Source organism: Strix uralensis, chromosome Z (assembly GCF_047716275.1).
Source record: "Strix uralensis isolate ZFMK-TIS-50842 chromosome Z, bStrUra1, whole genome shotgun sequence".
NCBI classification, from domain to species: domain Eukaryota; kingdom Metazoa; phylum Chordata; class Aves; order Strigiformes; family Strigidae; genus Strix; species Strix uralensis.
This window is the reverse complement of record NC_134012.1, coordinates 73,154,509-73,174,117: the sequence shown is the minus strand read 5'-3', so window position 1 is coordinate 73,174,117 and position 19,609 is coordinate 73,154,509.

The window sequence follows — 19,609 nt, the reverse complement described above, 5'->3', positions numbered from 1 at the left end:
GCATGTCTGTATCTGTGAACAGTATCTCTGAGGAACATTCATTAATAATGTACAAATCTGTCTTGACAAAATGAAAGATCCATCAAGAAGCATGTATGATGATAATTATAAACAGGGTGAATTGAACTACAGCTTTAACTGAAATAAATCTTTATGTGACTGACTTTGACATCCTACAGTTTTGAGACACAAAATTTAGTCAGAATGGGTAAGCTTCAGCATGGTTGGTTTAAAAAAAATTAAACAAGCAGTGTCATTTCATTTACAGTCTCAAACATCGAAGGCTTTATGTAATGTTCTTTATAAGCTTTTCAATCTCCAGCAGTTTATGCACAAATAATGCAGGATTTTGCCAAATGTTGGATGTAAGAAAATAAGATAGTATAACAACTGTACAGTCATAAGAACAATAGCCAAAATAATCTTTCCATTGGTAGCCAGCCACAGAGTGCTGTTCTCAAACAGGTGAGCACTAAGAGCAGGCAAGCTTTCTGAACCTCTCCCACTAGCAGGTGCCAAGACCCAGCCTCCACCCGTGTCCAACTCCTGCTGACTTATTGAGCAGATGTAATTCATTCTGTCTTTGAAATACACCACAGGGAAAGGGCTTTCTGGGCATGTCTGACATTACAGTCTGACATACAGACCAGTCTGTAACTCAGAAGGGATGCAATCCACATGGCTGTTGTTAAAGCCAAACTCCAAGAGGAAAAAGGGAGATATACATACATTAATCAGACACACTCTATTCAGGAGAGCATGATAGATCACCCTGATTTCCAGCTCAGCTCTGATTTGATTACATCATTTCTGGTGTGGCTGTTGCTTAAGGTTGATGGAGGGCAGAAATATTAATAGAAAGACTTTTATCTGGGCAGGCTTCATAACCCTGTAAATACCATCTGCTCTGCAAGAAACCCTTCCCTTACATCATACTCACTTCTGTTGCCAAACACTTCAGTGTGCCCCAAAATTTCCTAAAAAACATTCTCCAGAAAGAAAAGCAATCAAACAAAAACCATTTTGGACTCTTTATTTATCACACAGAGAGGATGAGCCTATCTGGGAAACCCACAGAGATGGTGTGAAAGGTCAATACACACTATTTAGAGATTTTCTTGAATGATCTCTGTGGCAATCAGCAGCACTGCTGTGTACAACCAAGTCAAATGTAAAGCTCTGCACTTGCTTCTGTACTTCAAACATCCAATCACTATTACAACACAGCATCTGATGACTTCCTATTCAAGCAAGCATATATTACCTACTGTGCCAGTGATCACAGAGGTTGCTCTTGCTAGAGTGCCAGCTGCAAGGAGGCTGGCACTGCTCATCAAACACTTCTCTCTTCCTAAGGACCCTGCCCACTTGCTTTGAGTTCTGCAGGTACCAAGCAGGTAGGCAGAGATGTCTCCGTTACAGATTTGGCTACTTTCAAGTGAGAAAAGTTTTTCCAAACACCTACAGAGCCACGCATCCAGAATTTCTAAAGATCACTGGAACATAATTTCCCAACTTATTCTACACAACAGCAGCCACCTGAGAACTGTAATGCAGTTGTCCAGCAGGTGAAGCACAGATGAGCAGCCCAAGATGAAAAATTCTGGGAGAACAAGATCTCTTTATTAAACTTTATTTTATAGTTATCACTCAGCAAATCTGAGTTAGCATCACACAAAGAAACTACTGTAATACAGTCAGCTTGTGCTGTTATTTGCTTCTGTTAGAACTAGATAATTTGCTGGAGGTGAAAGCAGATTGTTCTTTCTTCCCTACTGCCATTTCTGTATCTTAGAGCAGGCTGTCAGGGAAATTAGAGTTTTGTCTTTGTATGCCAAAGAGATGAAATGCAATTTCAGATAAATTAGATGAATAATAAAAAGTGAAGTGCTGGTGCAAAAAACCATCTAACCTTATTAACGCTTTGCCTGAACTTCTTGCTCTGAGGGTGGTTCCTGCTGAGAAACGTTAACTCTGAAACACAATCTGCCACTTGTTAATACCCACTAGGCAGAACATAGGGTTGCCGTATTAACCATCAGGACTTTTAAAAAGGAAAAAAAAAGTCCACAGTAAACACTTGAGCAAAGCTGATGGAGGAATCTGAAGGCAGACCAAATGGAGTGTATTTTCAGGTGTTTGGGTGGCTCAGATAATCCTGTTCAATTTCAGCATCTCATTTTCTGTCAATTTAAATGTCTCTAAACGATAGGTATTCACTAGCTCATTTTCCTTTCCAAATTCATATTTCCAGAAATCCAGTCCACAGGTCATAGAAGTAAATTATTCCCTCTTGCCACAGCTGTAAGGAAACAAAACACAGGTAGTTTCTCAGCATTGAGGCAATATACTCCAGGGGAATTCAGCAGCCACATTATTCCTGGATCAATTTTGCTGTTACCCCAAGATCTTGTACATGATACTGTATTGTAGTAATAAACCTTTAAATGATATTCCACTTGCTTTTTCTTATCTAAAACACATTAATACATAAAGGGATTTAGACACAAGGGTGCTATGGAGAAATCATCAACCAGGATTGATTATTTATACCATCTACACAAGACAGAACAGCAGAAGACTTGTTAGCCTACAGTATAGCCTGAACTAGTTATTCAAAATAGTCAGTACATTGAGCAGGAACCACATAAACTGTCCATCATTAAAAAAATGTTTATTTGGGGATGGAAATACCTTATTTTGGTTTTCAGAGATGTTTTTCATGCAGGTCATCATTAGCAAGCCTTTACTATCATCTGCTGGTAGGTAACCATATCTTTTTCTCCTTGAAACACAAAGGTCAGTCCTTTCCCTCATAGGGCCGATAGAGGGGGGTAAGTTCTTTTCCTTACTCCTTTTTGTCTACTGCTGATTACAGCATTTGGAAGGAGTGTAGTAAAGATTTTTTAAACCGTGCTGGATCAAACTTCAAAGCTCTATGCTTTTAATGCATTGCAGAACCCTGCTTCAAGCAGAATAACCTGAACTGATAATGTGACAGAATGGATGCCATTTTGAAAGGTTGATTAGTACAATAAATGTTCAGGGGTCAATGACCATCTGGGACCTTTCATTTAAACTTTTTAAGCTGTTGGTATTAAAATAATCTTTCCTTTTGAGTAAGTTATATAACGATTGGGGTTCTTTTAAAGAAAAAATCTGAAATACAATGAGTTTAATTGGTCATAAAATAATGAAGATAGACATGAAAAGATTATTTAAAAAAAAATGTGAACGTACATAATAAGAAAAACCTTTATTTTTATTTCACCAGTTTATGTCTTATAAGTTAAAGTTTTCATATATTCCAAGGTTTGAGCTTAAAATACACTGCACATAAAACCCTAAATAAATCTACTATAATAATTTTCTCCCTCATAAACATAATTATAATCCTGCAGTCTTGGGAAAGAAACTCACAAAGATGAGTTGAAACCCGTCTTTCCTAGCCTATGAATAGCCTTTACTGAACCACAGGCTGTTGTACACTATGAGCCACTATCACATACACAAAAGAGCACACACTCACCAAAGACTGAAATAGGCCAAAGGACATTTACAAAATGTTAGCACATCTGTTCACTGAAAGCTATCATGTATACCCATAAAAATCATGAACAGCTGAAATGTTTCCAAGTCCCCATATCCACTTCTAGTAACAAAAAAATGCACTGTGTAACTTGCTTGTAGATATTCTTGAGTGAATCACTCACTTCAATCCCTTAAAATATTTAGAATCAGCTTTGAGCTGTCAAGAGCGACGAATTTTCTCCTTAAAACTTCTGACATTTTTTGTTGTAGCTATCTAAAGCAAGCTGAAAAAGAGGGGTTACATTTTGGTCTTGTCATTTTTGTTGTAAATTGAAGTTGTGTTTTAAATTCAAGTATCGCTTGTCAAGTAGGTTACATTGAACTTTCCTGCAGTAGGCTACATTTATATCCTCTGACTAAAAGAATTCTAATACAATTCAACAAACGATTTTAGTCTGGTTTTCCAAACCAAGACTGCATTTCAGTACCTTTTCTAATACAGCTTTGGGAAAATAAATTAAAAATAGTATTATTCTACCTTTGTATCTGTATCATATCGTCATTTCTTTTGGAGATCACCAGAACTTTTTGTCAGAGAACACATAGACCATCTGGAACAGAGTCATGAAGGAACGAGAAAGTCATTCTTGCTTCACTGTACCAAAGTCTTTAAACCACAGATAACTCACTTTCCTTTCCCCATCACGTATGTGGAAAAATAGTTGTTTTGTATGGCTTTGCCAAATCTTGTCTAAAAACTACCTCATCCATTTTTCACAAAGTAGTTCTTCTGATATTAATCACTGAAGAGGAAGTATTCCATCACTGAAAATCATGGACCCCCTTTGACTAATGATTATACTAATACCATTCCTTTGGAAAAAAATATATACATATATCCAGAGATATATGTATAATGTGTGAGGACAAAACCATTTGGAACTTGAAGAAAACTTTATTCAAAGTGTATACATACCTACATTCAGAGCCCTGCCTATCAGAAAAAACTTTTTCTTTTTATTCGAAAAGGTGTCATGAAGTAGTTGGACTAGCTTTGTTAGCATTAGGTAAAGATATCAAAGAGTTAGAAGAGAAAACCCATAAGAAATAGGAATATTAAAAGATAAATAATGTTACTAAAGGCTATAGAACCTTCTATAAACTATGCTTCCACATATTCACTGCATCATTAAAAAAGATCATATTCACATAATCTATTCTTGCCTTAGCTGTAAGGAAAGGTGTGCAGGTGCTTAAGCACAACATCAAAAGAACAGATTTCCAGCAATGTGTCCTCTGCTGGTTGATCAGGGCATGAACACATATCCACCGCCCATTATGTTTGTAGCCTGCTTCAGAATTTCTTCTAATAACTTCTGGTATAAAATAAAGGCTTCATGTCACAGCATGGTATCTATTAAACATCAACAGGGAAATCTATCCTTCTAAACTGAGGCCTGGGAAGGCCTAGCCTCTCTATCATCCATGTAATCATCCTGCAGTTCAAGAAGCAGAGTCAAAGGGAAAAACTGGTACCAAAGAAATGAAGATCCATATAGTCAAAATTAAAAATGGGCAAAGGTTAAGTAAGCATCACTCAACACAAAGAATTCTTCTGAATCAAATCCTTGGTCTTTTACTGATGCTGCATACAGCCTTTCCTTTCCTCTTGCACCTTGTTTGTGCTAACACGCCACTATTTACCTTCTTTTAATTCTTCATCTCTCCTCATGCCAGGATTATAGTCCCTAAAGGTGAATGAGTCTCTTAACCACTAGAAAACAGAGAGGAACACATAAAGACAGAATTTATTTAGCAGAACTGCAGTCTGACTTGGAGACTGCACTGAGCAAAGCTACCTCAATAAAGTACAACAGACCCCTTGCTTACATCAGGCCTCAAAACCAAATAGAAGAGTTAGACAACTATGTCAATGAGCAATAAAAGGTTTTGGGGTTGTTTTTTGGTTTGTTGTTCTTCCTTTGAGAAAATCCTGAGGCTCAGGGACACAACAGTTAGTTTTAGAATTCACTCTTCCTCGGTATGCATTCATCCTACAAAGCATGCAGGGCTTGAAGTAGAAGTCAAAATCAGCAACAGCAGTACTCAACCATATCAAAACATTCTGGGGGACTGAAAGGGTAAGGTCCTGGTGTGTTTTCACTAGGCATTGTGCTGTGTTAAACAACAGTGCAGTAGGAAAGTGGCTGCACACGGCTATTACTTATCTTGATTGTTATGAGCATGTACTTTACATTCAAGGATTGTTACATGAATGATAATGTTGATGTACTAAAATATTATTCTCACAGAGGAAGGAACACCACATGGATTCAGATATCATAGAATATTTTATTTCAAATCTGAAGTCCATTGACCATGAAAGTCATAACCACAACATGAACTCAGTGAGACATCCATTCAGGTCAGAGACCTCCATGTTCGTATTATCTAGGTCATTTGCAAAAAGAAGGATCCAGCTGCTTCAGACTGTCATCTAGTTTTGCATAATCACCTTCTACAGAATCCCTATATGTGAACTTAGAAAATGGTTGCTACCACCTACTGTCTCCCAGATAATCATTCAGCAAGGGGAAGGCATCTTACCACCTTCCATTTACCAGAAAACTCAAAATGAACAAATCTGGTAGAAAGTTTTTATTTTTCCATGGTCTGGTATTATAATGCGATATCACTAAATATGGAACTTTGTTTTGCATTCATTAAGTTACACTAATGAATTATAACCTGTCAAGTACATTCTGTTTCAATTTATTGAGAAATGCTTCAGGAACACATTGCTATATATATAGTTTTACAGAGCTCTTTCAACAACAGAGGACTTTTTTGGACTATTTCTTCACTATATTTTTTTTTTGGTCTGTCTTTATCTGTTTTAAAATAGTTTCCATTCAAACATGTCACATCCCTTCTGATTTTGATGAAGAGATAAATTTGAAGGTAATCTTTTGATAGGGTGGATAAAGATACAAGGAAATGATCACCTACCTTGCAACTTATTTACTTATAGCAACTTATAATGATTTCTGAATATTGCTTAATAATCTGCTTGCCCTGACTGTTCTGTGGAAGCTTATCAAGGACTACAGTGTTCATCAAAACAAAGCAGTTTTCTGTGGAAACTTACCAAGAATTACTATGTTTGGCAAAAATAAGAGACATGTCCATGGAAAGCAGATGCGCTCTAGCAAGTTTATGGATAGATAGCCATGTATGGGCGGTAGAAATTAATAGACTGGTGCTGTTAGATAAGATAGAGGTGGTAAACCAGTGGGAGCCACTCTTGTTATTCAAGAAACTGGCCAAGAGAATCTGCGCATGCTCCAAGGAAAAGTACAAGGTGAGAAAGACTACGAGCCTTCCTCCAAAAGACCCCAGAAGATGCCCCCCAGGAGGCAATGCGCAGACGCAAAGATAACATAAACTGCTGACACCAGCCTTTCGAACTAACCCAGCCTTACTCATGCATATGTATGTTTGTGTTATGTAACCCAATGAATATGTATATCCACACTCTATAAGTTTCTGGTAAAATGTGCGGTGGGTGTGCAAGCTTTGTGGAGAAACCCCCTTGCACCCTGGCGCCAGAGTAAACATACCTGCTTTATAACTCTATTTTGAGTTGTAGAGTCTGTTTTCCACAAGTCAATAATACAATATCTACCAAAGTAAAATGCAGAGATCTTTGAGGAACTGAATTTCTTTTGACCATATCAGGAGGAATCTGAGAAGCTTCACAAAAAGATCTATTCTTTTGCAAAGTCAGTCTTTCTATAAAAGTTTGCTATTAGCTACATTTACCATAAAAGGTCTTGCACAAAAGACCTAACACATGGAAATAAAAACTTTACTTTGTTTTAAACAAAAACCTCAGAGCCCTTCCTTACATACAATACTCCCGCATGTAGTAAGGTAAATGAACATTTCCTTTGATTAAACAAGATATCTTTTTATCAGTAGTTTCTTTGTTTTAACTTTCATTTTATTGATTTTTAAATAAAAGAACTATGCAGTTCTTGATGCATGACAGCATAAAAATCCCACAAGAAAACATTTCAAAAGGAATTTAACAATACACACCAATTCTGTCAAATAAAGTCATACAGAAAGCAATGCCTATGGGAAAGTCCTCTTCCACTGGGTAATAAAGACATCTGTCAAAACTTGTACTGTAGTCAGGACTGGATGTGTGTTCACACACTGAAGAATAAACAAAACCTCACAGGCACAAGGGGTGAAAAAACAAAATATTGTTTAAACAGCTTTCTTTGGAATAAATTATTCAAAAGGGACAGCAGCGCTAACAAGCCCAAAAAGAAAGATGCCAGCATATTTGATGCAAACCTGGTTTAGAGATGCACTTGGGTTGTTCTTTCTGTAATACAGAGAAAGGAAGGGAAAAATCTGAATAATCCTAATTCATCCTCTCTCATTTCTTAGCATCATTAATCTCCTTTGCCCTACTAGGTATTTCTTTCTTATTTTGTAACTATAGTTGCAGCTAGTAGTTATACTGTGCGTATGCAAACTATAAATAATCAACTCTGAAAGGGCTGCTTTCAACAAGTCTCTCTTTAGTCACCAATGTTTAGAACACAGTTTATCAGATCCTGACAGTCATATAGATGGCCTATATAACTCTTGCTGTTTTCTGAAGATAAGTAAATTCACATGAGATCTCTCCTATGTTTTTTCCAGACCAGTCCTGTGGTCTTGACACTGGCCTTGCTTCTGCAATACCTGTTCCTTTTTCCTGTCATAAATATTTTCTAGGATGTTACAGGAAGAGCTATAGCAAACTTCACATTATTTAGGCATAATGTTCTTCAGTGCTTATGAGTGTTTGTTGCTTTAGGTCAGACTTCTAGTAAACACAATATGCAAACATAGTATTTGTTTCAGATACATTAGGAGAAGTTGTGTTCCTGGTACTCAAAGATTTGCCTGTACCTACTTGTTCCTCTTCAGATTTTCTTTTCTGAGAATGAACTGTTTCTCCCTGCCACCACCTCTTTCTTGTTTTCAGCACTTTTTGATGTATGTTTATAATTGCACTCATGTACATCTCTGAAAATAACAATGATTTGACAGGCAGCTGAAATGCTTCATGGCTCACTCTGGGTCATGTGATGTATGATTAATAGTACATTTCAGCCCGCATGCATGTAAATTACTGAAGAAAGAAAAATCACACTTAACAGTGTATTAGACACTTCGTGAAGTTTGTTTTGCGTGTATACTTTTCAGAAAGTTGTTCAAAGCTGTATATATTCTTTGCTATGTTATTCACATTTGATTCAGACTTTTCAGTATTGTTACTTTCTTCTGTCTTCCTTATTCTGTGGTGCAAGTCAGTGGCTTTTCTAGAAGGAAAACAAGTTCAGTGTTAATAGGAATTATCTGTAGTCACTTTTTTCAGACTGACTTTCACTCTCCTTACTTACAACTGTTCCACTAAACTCTTGACTTTGGGCATTAATTTTCCTTGCCTTTGAGGATCACAAATGAAATGAGGAGACAAATACAAGTGTATTAACTTGGATGTGATCTTCAAGTCTGAATCTTCACTACAAAATTAAAGTCATTAAAAAATTAAAGCCCTGTATTGGCCATGAAACTTCTAGAGGTCTAATTATTGGAAATTCAACAATAACTGGAAGGTAATTGTTTTCTCCCTTGAATTTATCACTTATTTTTCAATTAAATATAATAGTTACAACACTTTCCTAATGAGAACAATGCAGTGTACATTTCTTTAAACTGAATATAAATTCATGTTATATGGCCAGTCTTAAAGCAGATAAATAGTAAATAGTTCTACAGGACTTTATAGCTTTGAAATAGATAACAATTATTAAATTAATACATGTCAAACAGTCCAGTTTATGACCTTGGCTACATTTTTAACTTTGAGTCTTCGTATTTGGAAACATAACTCCCTTATTCAGGCATCCTGAATAACCTGGGTTTAGAGATGTTGAGCAATGCAGGATGAATTCGGTTGCCTCTCTGTCAGCATCTGTACTTTGCCTCAGCTTTCCCTTTCTATTTTTTCTCCTTCTTGCTCTGTAAAACCCATCAAGTCTTAATTCACAGGCTTCATATATTCAAAGTGTTTTTTTGATCAGATGGAAAGCCTTTAAGGAAACGTAACATACTATTTGTACTGAACATAGGGCAGAATTGTATAAACAATCAGTGGCCCTTTCTCTTCCACCATTTCTATGGTTGATCAGTCAGTCATGTGGATGCCAAGATCTGGAAGATGCAGATTCAGAAAAGACATCTGGCATTTTGGCAGACTTCAGAAGCATCATTCACAACAATCCTGCACTTGCCTCTGGCTATGTCACCTGCTCAGGCTATTGTCCTTTCTCAGAGTTTGTAATATGTCCCATAATTGCTTTTTAGATCATTTTGTAGTCTTGAAGTGTCTGTGTTTACACCACATGCATTCAGTAATACATTTCTTTGATATATGTCAATGTGCAAAGATCTTTGACACGTACTGAATAGATTATCTCTGCCGCACATGGTGGAATGTTCACTTCTTAAATTATGTTCCCCTTTGCATGCAGCTGCCCTTCCCCACTGCCTTTTCACTGTTTGACAGAAAGAAAACACCACAACACACAAATTGCATGTAATTTTCTCATTAATATATCACAGAACCTTCAGATATTTCCATGTCAGAGGTATAAATACCTCAGGTTGAGGAACTTTTCTTAGCAATCTAATTACAGAACTATTCAAGTTTATCTGAATATTGGTAAGCACGTTGACTTACACACCTGTATAACTTCAAGTTACCATACTATTGCTGCTCTTTTCTGTAACTTCATATCTTAACCTGGCCAAGAAAAGAGGAATCTCATACATGTAATACATTTTAAGAGCTAGATAGTCACTGTAGCCTTTCTAGTTTCATTCTACATAAAAATGATATTTTCAATAACAGGATTATTTTTAATAGAACAGCCTTGCCCACGTGTAATTTTTGCATGAAAGACATTCATAAAAAGTTCAAAATGCACTATAACATCATTGACAATTGTTGTATGAAATCTATCATATACAACCTACCTACTGGAACTGTGTGTATTTTCATCAGTCAGTCAAATATTCTTCTACAAGACAGAGGAGAAGTCAGCTTGAGTACTTCTGTACCAGTCTGGAATTGGTAACTGGTCAAAATGTTAGTTTTTGACATGGGTTAATTTCTGAGTGACTTCTGAAACCTCCCAAGAAATGTAAGACTCAGTGACAGGTGACAGCTGATCATATTCTAAAATAACCCATCTCATCCTGTCCCTTGTGAAGTATTTCAAGGCCTGAGACAAAGCAAAATACTAAAAAAAATGGTGTTTATTTTCATTCTTTCATCTGTTGAAGATTTGTTAAAAATTTCTGAGTAGGAAGCCTATTTGAGGAATTCCTTAAGAAAAATGTAAGAAGAATTCAGTGATCATTCATACTTTCCCTCTCTTTTTTGTCCTATTTTCTTTATAGAAGTGTAAAAATCCTCCAATTAAAAAATGTTTTTCTTGAGCAGAAGAAAAGTCAGCGGACTGCTTCACACTATTTTCTCTGTAGCTGAAAGCAATATATTTTCCATGCAGTGAACACAGTAAGAAATGGAAGTGGTACGGGATGCTTTTAAGCTATGAACTGACCCAGATAACACCCACCAGAATAATAGCCCTCTTTGATATTCATTTGATATTGAGCAAAATATTATTGCAGTCAATATCTAAACACTAAGTGTTATTTTGATGTAATTTTCTATGTTGGGTACAGAAAGACAAGGTGATAAAGTGATAGGTTCCATAAAAAAGGCAGACAAACAAAACACCCTGCACATAGGGTGTTTTTTTTCATAAATACTCTCTCTTCTGATATTGCCTATGACAAAGTCATTTTGATAGAGCTATAAGACTTTCTTTCACCTAATTTCCTTTGGCAGACTTAGGCAGTTTTTCAGCATGATGATTGATCTGGATATTCTCATTTTAAGCTGCTATTGGAAAGACTTGAATAATTTACACTTCCTGCCATGAACTTGGCAGCTTTTTTCAATAGTTGCTGATTTATTGCACCTAACAGTGTGACAGTTCTCTAGTCTGTATAAAGACAACATGTAGTTACAAAGAGTAGTACATGTAGTGGTGGATTATAAACTTCACTCTGTCATGAACAATTTTTAAAGGCTCTCTAAACTGGAAATAAAGTAAAAGTCTATCAGAAATTAGCTTAAAAGTCAGATCAAGCTTTGGGTTGTCCCTAGCACAATCAATTAAGAACCAAAAAAATGGAAAACAACATAGAAGAAGGAATCTAACAGTAAAAACAACTTAAAACAGAAGTTACAAATATCCCTGAGCAGTCAGCTGCAATATTTTTCTTCAAGGATGATATGAATTAATATCTGAATTCATGCATTACAGTCTGAGAAACCTCAATTATTTTAGCTTAGGTTATCCAAGACCTTTCTTGGCATGAGTAGTATCTTGGGCACTCCAGCTGTGTGCCTTAGGTTTGCAGCCAGCAGTCTAAAAAGCACCTAGCAGCAGACTGGAAGGAAGGAAGAAGGGATGAGCAAATTAACAGAGCTGGATGCAACTGTCTTTCACTCAGCTGGTAGAATGATATCAAAGAAATGCTTGGGTAGAGCTTTGTTACTTTTTCTGATCTGCCTCCCTCACTTCATAACTGTCCTTGTAGCAGCTTCCTTTCACTGCTTGGTGTAATTGTGCTAAACTTTTATGAGTTTACGGTATGTGTCAAAATTATGGCATAGACACTTTATTGCTATTGGTTCTACTGGACAGTACCATTCAGAAGTAATGTCCTTCCTTCTCTGTGAAATAGGTTTCCATAGCTCAAGTTTACTGATTTTCAAAGAACTAGCACTTGTTTAACTACAAACACCAAGGGAAGTTTTGTTGCTTTTTTCTTTTCTTGAAACAATGCAGAAGGAAAAAATTGTCCAGTATCAGTAGTATGGACACTACTACCATTATTCTTCTTGTTTTAAATGTGTATATCCAAAGCCTATGTAAAATATAAGAGTAAAAGAAAGCATTTGGGGGGAAAAAAAAAAAAGTAAATACAGTCAATTGATTTGATTATTATATATGACTAATTCATCTTTGATTTTGTATACATCATTGCCCTTTAAGTTTAATGTTTGCGTTTTTTCCACTAAACATATTTCAATGCAACAAACAAAGTATAATATCATCTGTTCTTTATATGTACACACACACACATCAGTAAGGCACTAATGTTGTGGAGTTGAACACTCATAAATTACAACCTAGCAAATTCAGGTTACCCATGACAGTATAGGATAATATAGTCTAATTATCCTTACACAGCACCATCAGAAACAACAGTGTCAACAGAAGTGACACCCTGTCAACATAGCCGCTCACACAGATTGTCATCAGCTGCCACACAGCACCAGTCTCTTAAACTTGTGGGATTTCACCACACTCAATATCCTTCCACTTCACCTTTACTAGGCAACCAATTCTCAACTTTTCTGTTCTTTTCTTTTTCATAGCACCCAGTACCTCTGAGAAAAAAAATAATAATAAAAAAAGCACTGTAAAAGGCCTCTCAGCTTAACAGATCCCCTCTCTAACTCATGACTAATTAACAGATTGCCTAATATTCTCCAGGTGAGTGTTATCTTTCATAGTTCAGGCTAACCAGACTATAAAGCTCCCAGAAGCAGTAGGTGCTTTTGGAGGTGAAGAATTTGTCCCATTACAAAACAGCAAGTTCCCTAGAGTATGTTACAAGAAAGAATAAAGTACTAGCTTTCTGGAGAATCTCAGCCTGAAAGTTCAGACAAGAATTTAGAAAGCAGGGGCCAACTCACAAAGTTGTGCAAAAGTCAACTATTGCAGTGACTGAGACCTCATGAGCAAGAGGTTTGATTCCCTGTGTCAGACAGGTTCTGCATAGCAGAGGTTATTCTTAGAATATGTCAGTATGGGTCTATATTCTCAACAGAAGTCAGGGGTTTCAACAGCCTGTGAAAAGGAGTAAAATGTTTAGAATTTTACCAGATGAAATGTTTGTATTTGGCCTGAAAATGTTCACAAGCAGAGAGTTTCTTACTTTAGCATCATGTCAAAACTGCTGATTTTGCACAAATACTTTCTTCTCTCTTTGCTATGAGACTCATCTGTAGTATTTAGCTATCAACATTCTGATGTTCCCTGGTGTTTGAAAAAGCTTCTCACCGTCATGTGAAATACAGCTGTACGCTTGGTGTACAACAGTTGATACACAAGTAAACTAAGGTTTATAATTGAAAGTGCTCTGGCTCTGCTGATAAATATGCCAATAGTGGGAACCAGAATTTCTTTTTAGTAATAACCTTTCTAATTAATAACTGTTAAGAATTCAGAATGTTTTGAAACTGTTTCAAAACTGTTTCTACAGCATCTTCTAAAATATCTCTTTTGTGATATTTCTAGAGATGCATTTTATATCCCAAGTTTTAAACCTACTTAAATGCCCTGTTTTCTCTAATTCTGTTCTTCAGCAGCTGTCTAGTATTTTCTTCTTTTCCCCTGATCTCTCTTCATCCTCAGTTTCATTTGAAGATTACTTTTCTTTGTCCCCTGTGTTCTGTCTCTCATTTATATTTCTACCTGTCCTTAATTGTAGGGCTCATTTCCCTAATCAGCTTCTTTTCTGTGCAGCTTTGAAACTTCTTTTTTTATGTCACTTCACTGTTGGCTTCTCTACTTCAGTTTTTCTTGTGACTGGCAACTTCACACTAGTTCCAGCTAAGAAGTTAGAAGAGACACAACACAAAGGGCTAGATCCTCAGGATCCTCATCTCTTTATACTGCTATGAAGACACAAAAGAAATTATAAAGCTGGCTGAAAACAACTTGTCCCTTGTGCAGGGAAATCTACACATACTGTATGTCTCTCAAAGTCTGCCAGAGATATTGAGGAGACCACAAGTTGTCACAGACACAGATCTATCTTTCAGGTGCCATGTTTTGCGGTAGAGGCATATAGAAAACAAATTAAAATCTGGGATAACAACATAACTATGGAAAGACATAATACCATCCACCCCTACTGTACAACTGACCTAAATATAGGTGATTTTTCTTGCTAAGAGACTTCTTGATTGGAGTTCACTGTTATAACTTTTAAAACCTGGCTGCACTGTCATCAGTACTGTACTAATACAATAAAAAAGCAACACTAAAATGTATGGCAGACTGGAGTCTTGGGTCAGCAACAGCCTGGTTATTTTCATTTAGTTTAGAGTTACTGTGATTTAAGGAGGAATTGGAAGGTGGTAACTTCTAAAAGCCTACCGTAAGTTTCTCCTAAATATGAGTGATAACATGTGCTTTGACAGTGTCTTCAAGAGTACCTCAGAGACTCAGCTCTGCAGGTTTGTTGGCTCAAGGACTGTGCTGCTAAAGGCACTTACAAAAGTCTCACTTTTTATTAAGAGAAATATTGCAATTAGATCGCAAAAGTTCCACTCAGGATTCAGGCTTCTATGCTTTAGAACCAGCCAAAGGAGTTTGTAGCCCAAAGAAAAACACACCAAAAAAAAAAAATAAATAAAAAAGGAGTGTAATAAAATATATAGACAAAGGGATGGTGGAATCACAGTTTATTATTTTTACTTTTATTTCACACATCCACTTATCCATTGACAAATAGACTTTACACCAGAAGATAAGCGGTCTACCTGCTTCAGAGCATTTTTGATGTATCCAGGAGGAAAGCAGTATTATGGCTGTAATCTCCTGTGTCTCATAGAGAAGCAGCATATTACCTTCCTGCAGTGCAATACAGGCTGAGCAGCAGCTGCTCCTGCTCACACCTGGTAAGTCACATTTGGGACTGGTTGGAAGTGTTTGCCTGGGAGGAGGGTACTTGCCCACACACCTTAATGAAAACTTCCCCCTAATTTGGTGTATCTCATTGTAATTCTTTTTGGAATTCTTATTTTCCAATTACTCTCTGCATTTCACATCAAATGCATGGCATTTGGATTACATGTTAAGTTAATTAACTTGGGTACTTCCATACCAGGTAGCTTTTATCCCTCATCTTCTGTACACATTCACAGTGCAGAGAAGTGAAACAGGCAGTAACAAGGGCCAAGTAAAATCATTCATCTGAAATACCAAAAGGGTCTCGAAGGTACCAAGGGTTTCTGATACCTATATTTTTTTCCCACTATTCCCAACTTTTTTGCTCTCTTTACACATAAATTATTACAATTTTAATATTAGAGGACTAAGGCTGTTCCCATAAATTTGAATAGCCACAGAGTTATAGAATAATGGACATCAGGAAAGACATCTGGACAGTCAACACTCTGCTCTAACAGGGGCTAACTCTACAGTTAGGTCAGGCTATTCAAGGACTTTCTCCAATTAATTTTGACCATCTTTCAGAGAAAACACCCCAACATCTCTGAGAAACCTGCACCACTCCTTACCACTCTTATTGTGGATTTTTTCCTTTTGTCCTGTCACAGGCCACCACTGAGAGTCTTGTCTTCTGTATCCTCTGCCATCAGGTATTTATACACACTGATAAGATCCCCCCTGTATCTCCTCCAGGCTAAATAGCCCCAGCTCTTTCAGCCTCTCCTTGCATGACAGATGCTCCACTCCTTTAGTCATCTTTTTGAATCTTCACTGGGCGTGCTCCAGTAAGTCCATGTATTTCTTGCACTGCCTCACCAGTGCTGAGGAGAGCGGAAGAGTTACCACTCTTCAACTCACTGGTGACATTTTTTCTAACTCAGCCCAGGATATTGTCGATCTTTTTTTGCTACAAGGGCACACTGCTGGCTCATGGTAAACTTTCTGTTCAGCAGGACCCCCATGTCTTTTTCTGCCAAGCTACTTTCCTGCTTGTTGGCTCCTGGCATATACTGGCTTATTCATCCCAGGACTTTACAGTTCCCTTGATGAACTTCATGAGGTTCCTGTCTACTGGCTTCTCCAGCCTGTCAAAGTCCCTCTGAATAGCAGCACAACCTGGCACATGAAACACTCCTCACAGTTTTGTATCATCTGTAAATTTGCTGAGACTGCCCTCCATCTCAGAATTCAGGTCATTAATGAAGATGTTAAACAGTACTGGCCCTTCTATTGACATCAGCAGTACACCGTTAGTGACTGGTTGTCATTTGGAATTCTTACCACCAATCACAACTCTTTCAGCCCAGCAATTCAGCTAGGTTTTAATCCAACTCACTGTCCACTTACATGACCTGTACTCATCAGTCTGTCTATGAGGATATTATGTGGGACATGTTGAAAGCCTTGCTGAAATCAGGATAACCAACATCCACTGCTCTCCCCTCATCCATCTGAAGTGCTAAGGCTTGGACAATAGGCCCAAGCCAGAGTTGACCTATAGATGAATCCTGTATATTTCATAACTGATAACCATTATGTTAATACGTATTGTACTAAGTTATAACAAACTACCTATTCTGATGTAAAAGGTGGAAGTGTTGAAGCCTGAGCAACAGGCCCTGAACCAAAACTGTTAACTCAGTATGTAGTCCGTAATGAAATATGCATGGAGGATGTAGCTGTCTTAAATATATTTTTCACTTCTTTTGTATGTGAATAGAACAACAGAGTCACATAGGCAGGTGTCTGTCTCCAAGACCTGGTGTGATGAATGTATCCTTCCCTTCCTTTGTATATGAATAGAATAACAGAGTCATGGAGGCAGGTGCCTGTCCTTGAGGCCTGATGTGAGACCTTGCACATAATCCAATCAGATAAGCAGAGAAACTCCCTTAGTTTCTTCCTTGAGCCCTGGCCAGACTCTGGGGGGAACCTAATGTGAAATTTAAACCAGATATTTCCGCTTAAAACAAAGGTGCCAGCTATTCTGGCTTGCTGATTTTTGGGTATATAAGGCTGGACCCGCTCACAGCAACTTTGGAAGCCTCACCTATGGGTGGACGCACCGTGTAGGATTTCCCACTTGCCGGGACAGGCTCTCCAAATCCTCGCTGTAACCGGGGCTCCCCAGCGGCTGTGGATCTGGATGACGATGATATATGCAAGTGGTGATGGATCTTTCTTAATCACTCTTCTCTCTTTTGTAGTAATGATGTGATGCATTACCCTGTATTTTCCTATTTGTTTAAGTGCACTATTCTGTCTTTTCTTACTGTATGTTTTCTGTATTATTCTGTTATAATATCTAGTTATTTCTAGTAAAATATGCCTGCTCTTTTCACTCTGGTGTCTGAGTTTAATTGATATCCCTAATCAGCAAAACACCATCAAGTCATTTATGTCAGCATAGAAGGTTATCAGTTTGTTTAAGTATGATTGTCCCTTCATAAATCCATGCCAACTACTGATCAACTTCATGTTTTTCATGTGTTTTGAAATGCTTTCCAGGAGGACTTCCATCATTACCTTCCCAGGGATCGAGGTGAGTCTGACTGGCTTGTAGTTCCCTGTATCCTCATTCTCACCCTTCTTAAAGATAAGAGTGACATTCACTTTCTTCCTCAGCACTCATGGGCATATCCTGTCAGGTCCTGCGGACTTGTGTATATTCAGTTTATTTAAATGTTTCCTAATCTGATCCTCCTGTACTGAGGGTAAGTCTTCCATGCTTCATACTCTCCTGGGATTCCTGAAGGCTGCTCTTGGCAGAAGACAGAGGTCAAGAAGGCATTAATTACTTGCCCTTTTCAACAGCAGACCAACATTTTCCTTAGTCTTCCTTTTACTTCTGATATACTTGTAGAAACCTTTGTTTTTTCCCTTCATGTTCCTTGGCAGATTTGACTCCAGGTGGTCTTTGCTTTCCTAATCAGGTCCCAGCATGTTCAGACTGCATCTGTATATTCTTCCCAGGCTATTTTTCTCCTTTTCCATCTCTTGTACAATTATTTTTTACATCTGAGCTTTGTCAGGAGGTCCTTGTTTTTCCATGCAGGCTTCTTGCCACTTTTACTTCATTTCCTTCTCACTGGTCTTGACCATTCTTGAGCTTGGAAGAGGTGATCCTTGAAAATCTACCAGTTCTCATACAGCCCTATTCTCTCCAGGAACATATCCCACAGGATTCTTTGAAGCAGATTCTTGAAGTCTTGTCTCCTGAAGTCCAGGGTTATGATCATGCATTCCACTTTGTTCACTGCTCTCAAGATCCTGAACACCGTCACCTCATGGGCACTGCAGCCAAGACTGCCCCTGAATTTCATATCCCCAAACAAGTTCTTCCTTGCTTGTAAAAATCAGGTCCGGCAGAGCATCAATCCTCATCAGGTTCTCAATTACACGTCAGGAAGCTGTTTTTAATGCACTCCAGAAACCATCATGGATATGGCCTTCTATGTTGGCCCTCTAGCAGATGTTGTGATCATTAAAGTCTTTCATGAGGTTCAGGGCCTATGAATGTGAAGCTTACTCTAGTTGTCTGAAGCTGGCCTTATCTACTTGTTCTTCCTGATCAGGCAATCTGTAGCAGACACCCAAAAATTATCACTGTTAGTCTGCTAATCCTGACACATAAACTCTCAGTTCACTCATCACCCATTCCAAGGCAGAGCTCCATGCACTCCTGCTGCTTTCACATAAAGGGCACTTCCCCCTTCCTTCCTACCCAATCTGTCTTTCCTCAAGAGCCTGCACCCATCTATTGCAGCATTCCAATCATGAGCTATCCCACCATATGCCTGTGACCCCAATGCGATGGTTATCCTCCAACTGCACACAGACCTCTAATTTCTCCTGTTTGTTCCCCATCTTGTGTGCATTAGTGTACAGGCACTTAGTCATGCTCATCTCCCAGAAAATATATAAGAGATTTCACCAAAATTCTGTCCTGTATGCACTGTCCTGTGCATACAGGATGTGGGGTGACCCCATTTTAGCCCTGTTTTCTTGATCATGAATGCTCATCACCCTACACCCTTTGCATGCTTAACCCAGTCTACCACTTCCTCACTTGATTTTTGGTCATACTCTCTTCCCATCATTCTTAGTTTAAAGCTCTCCTTATCAGG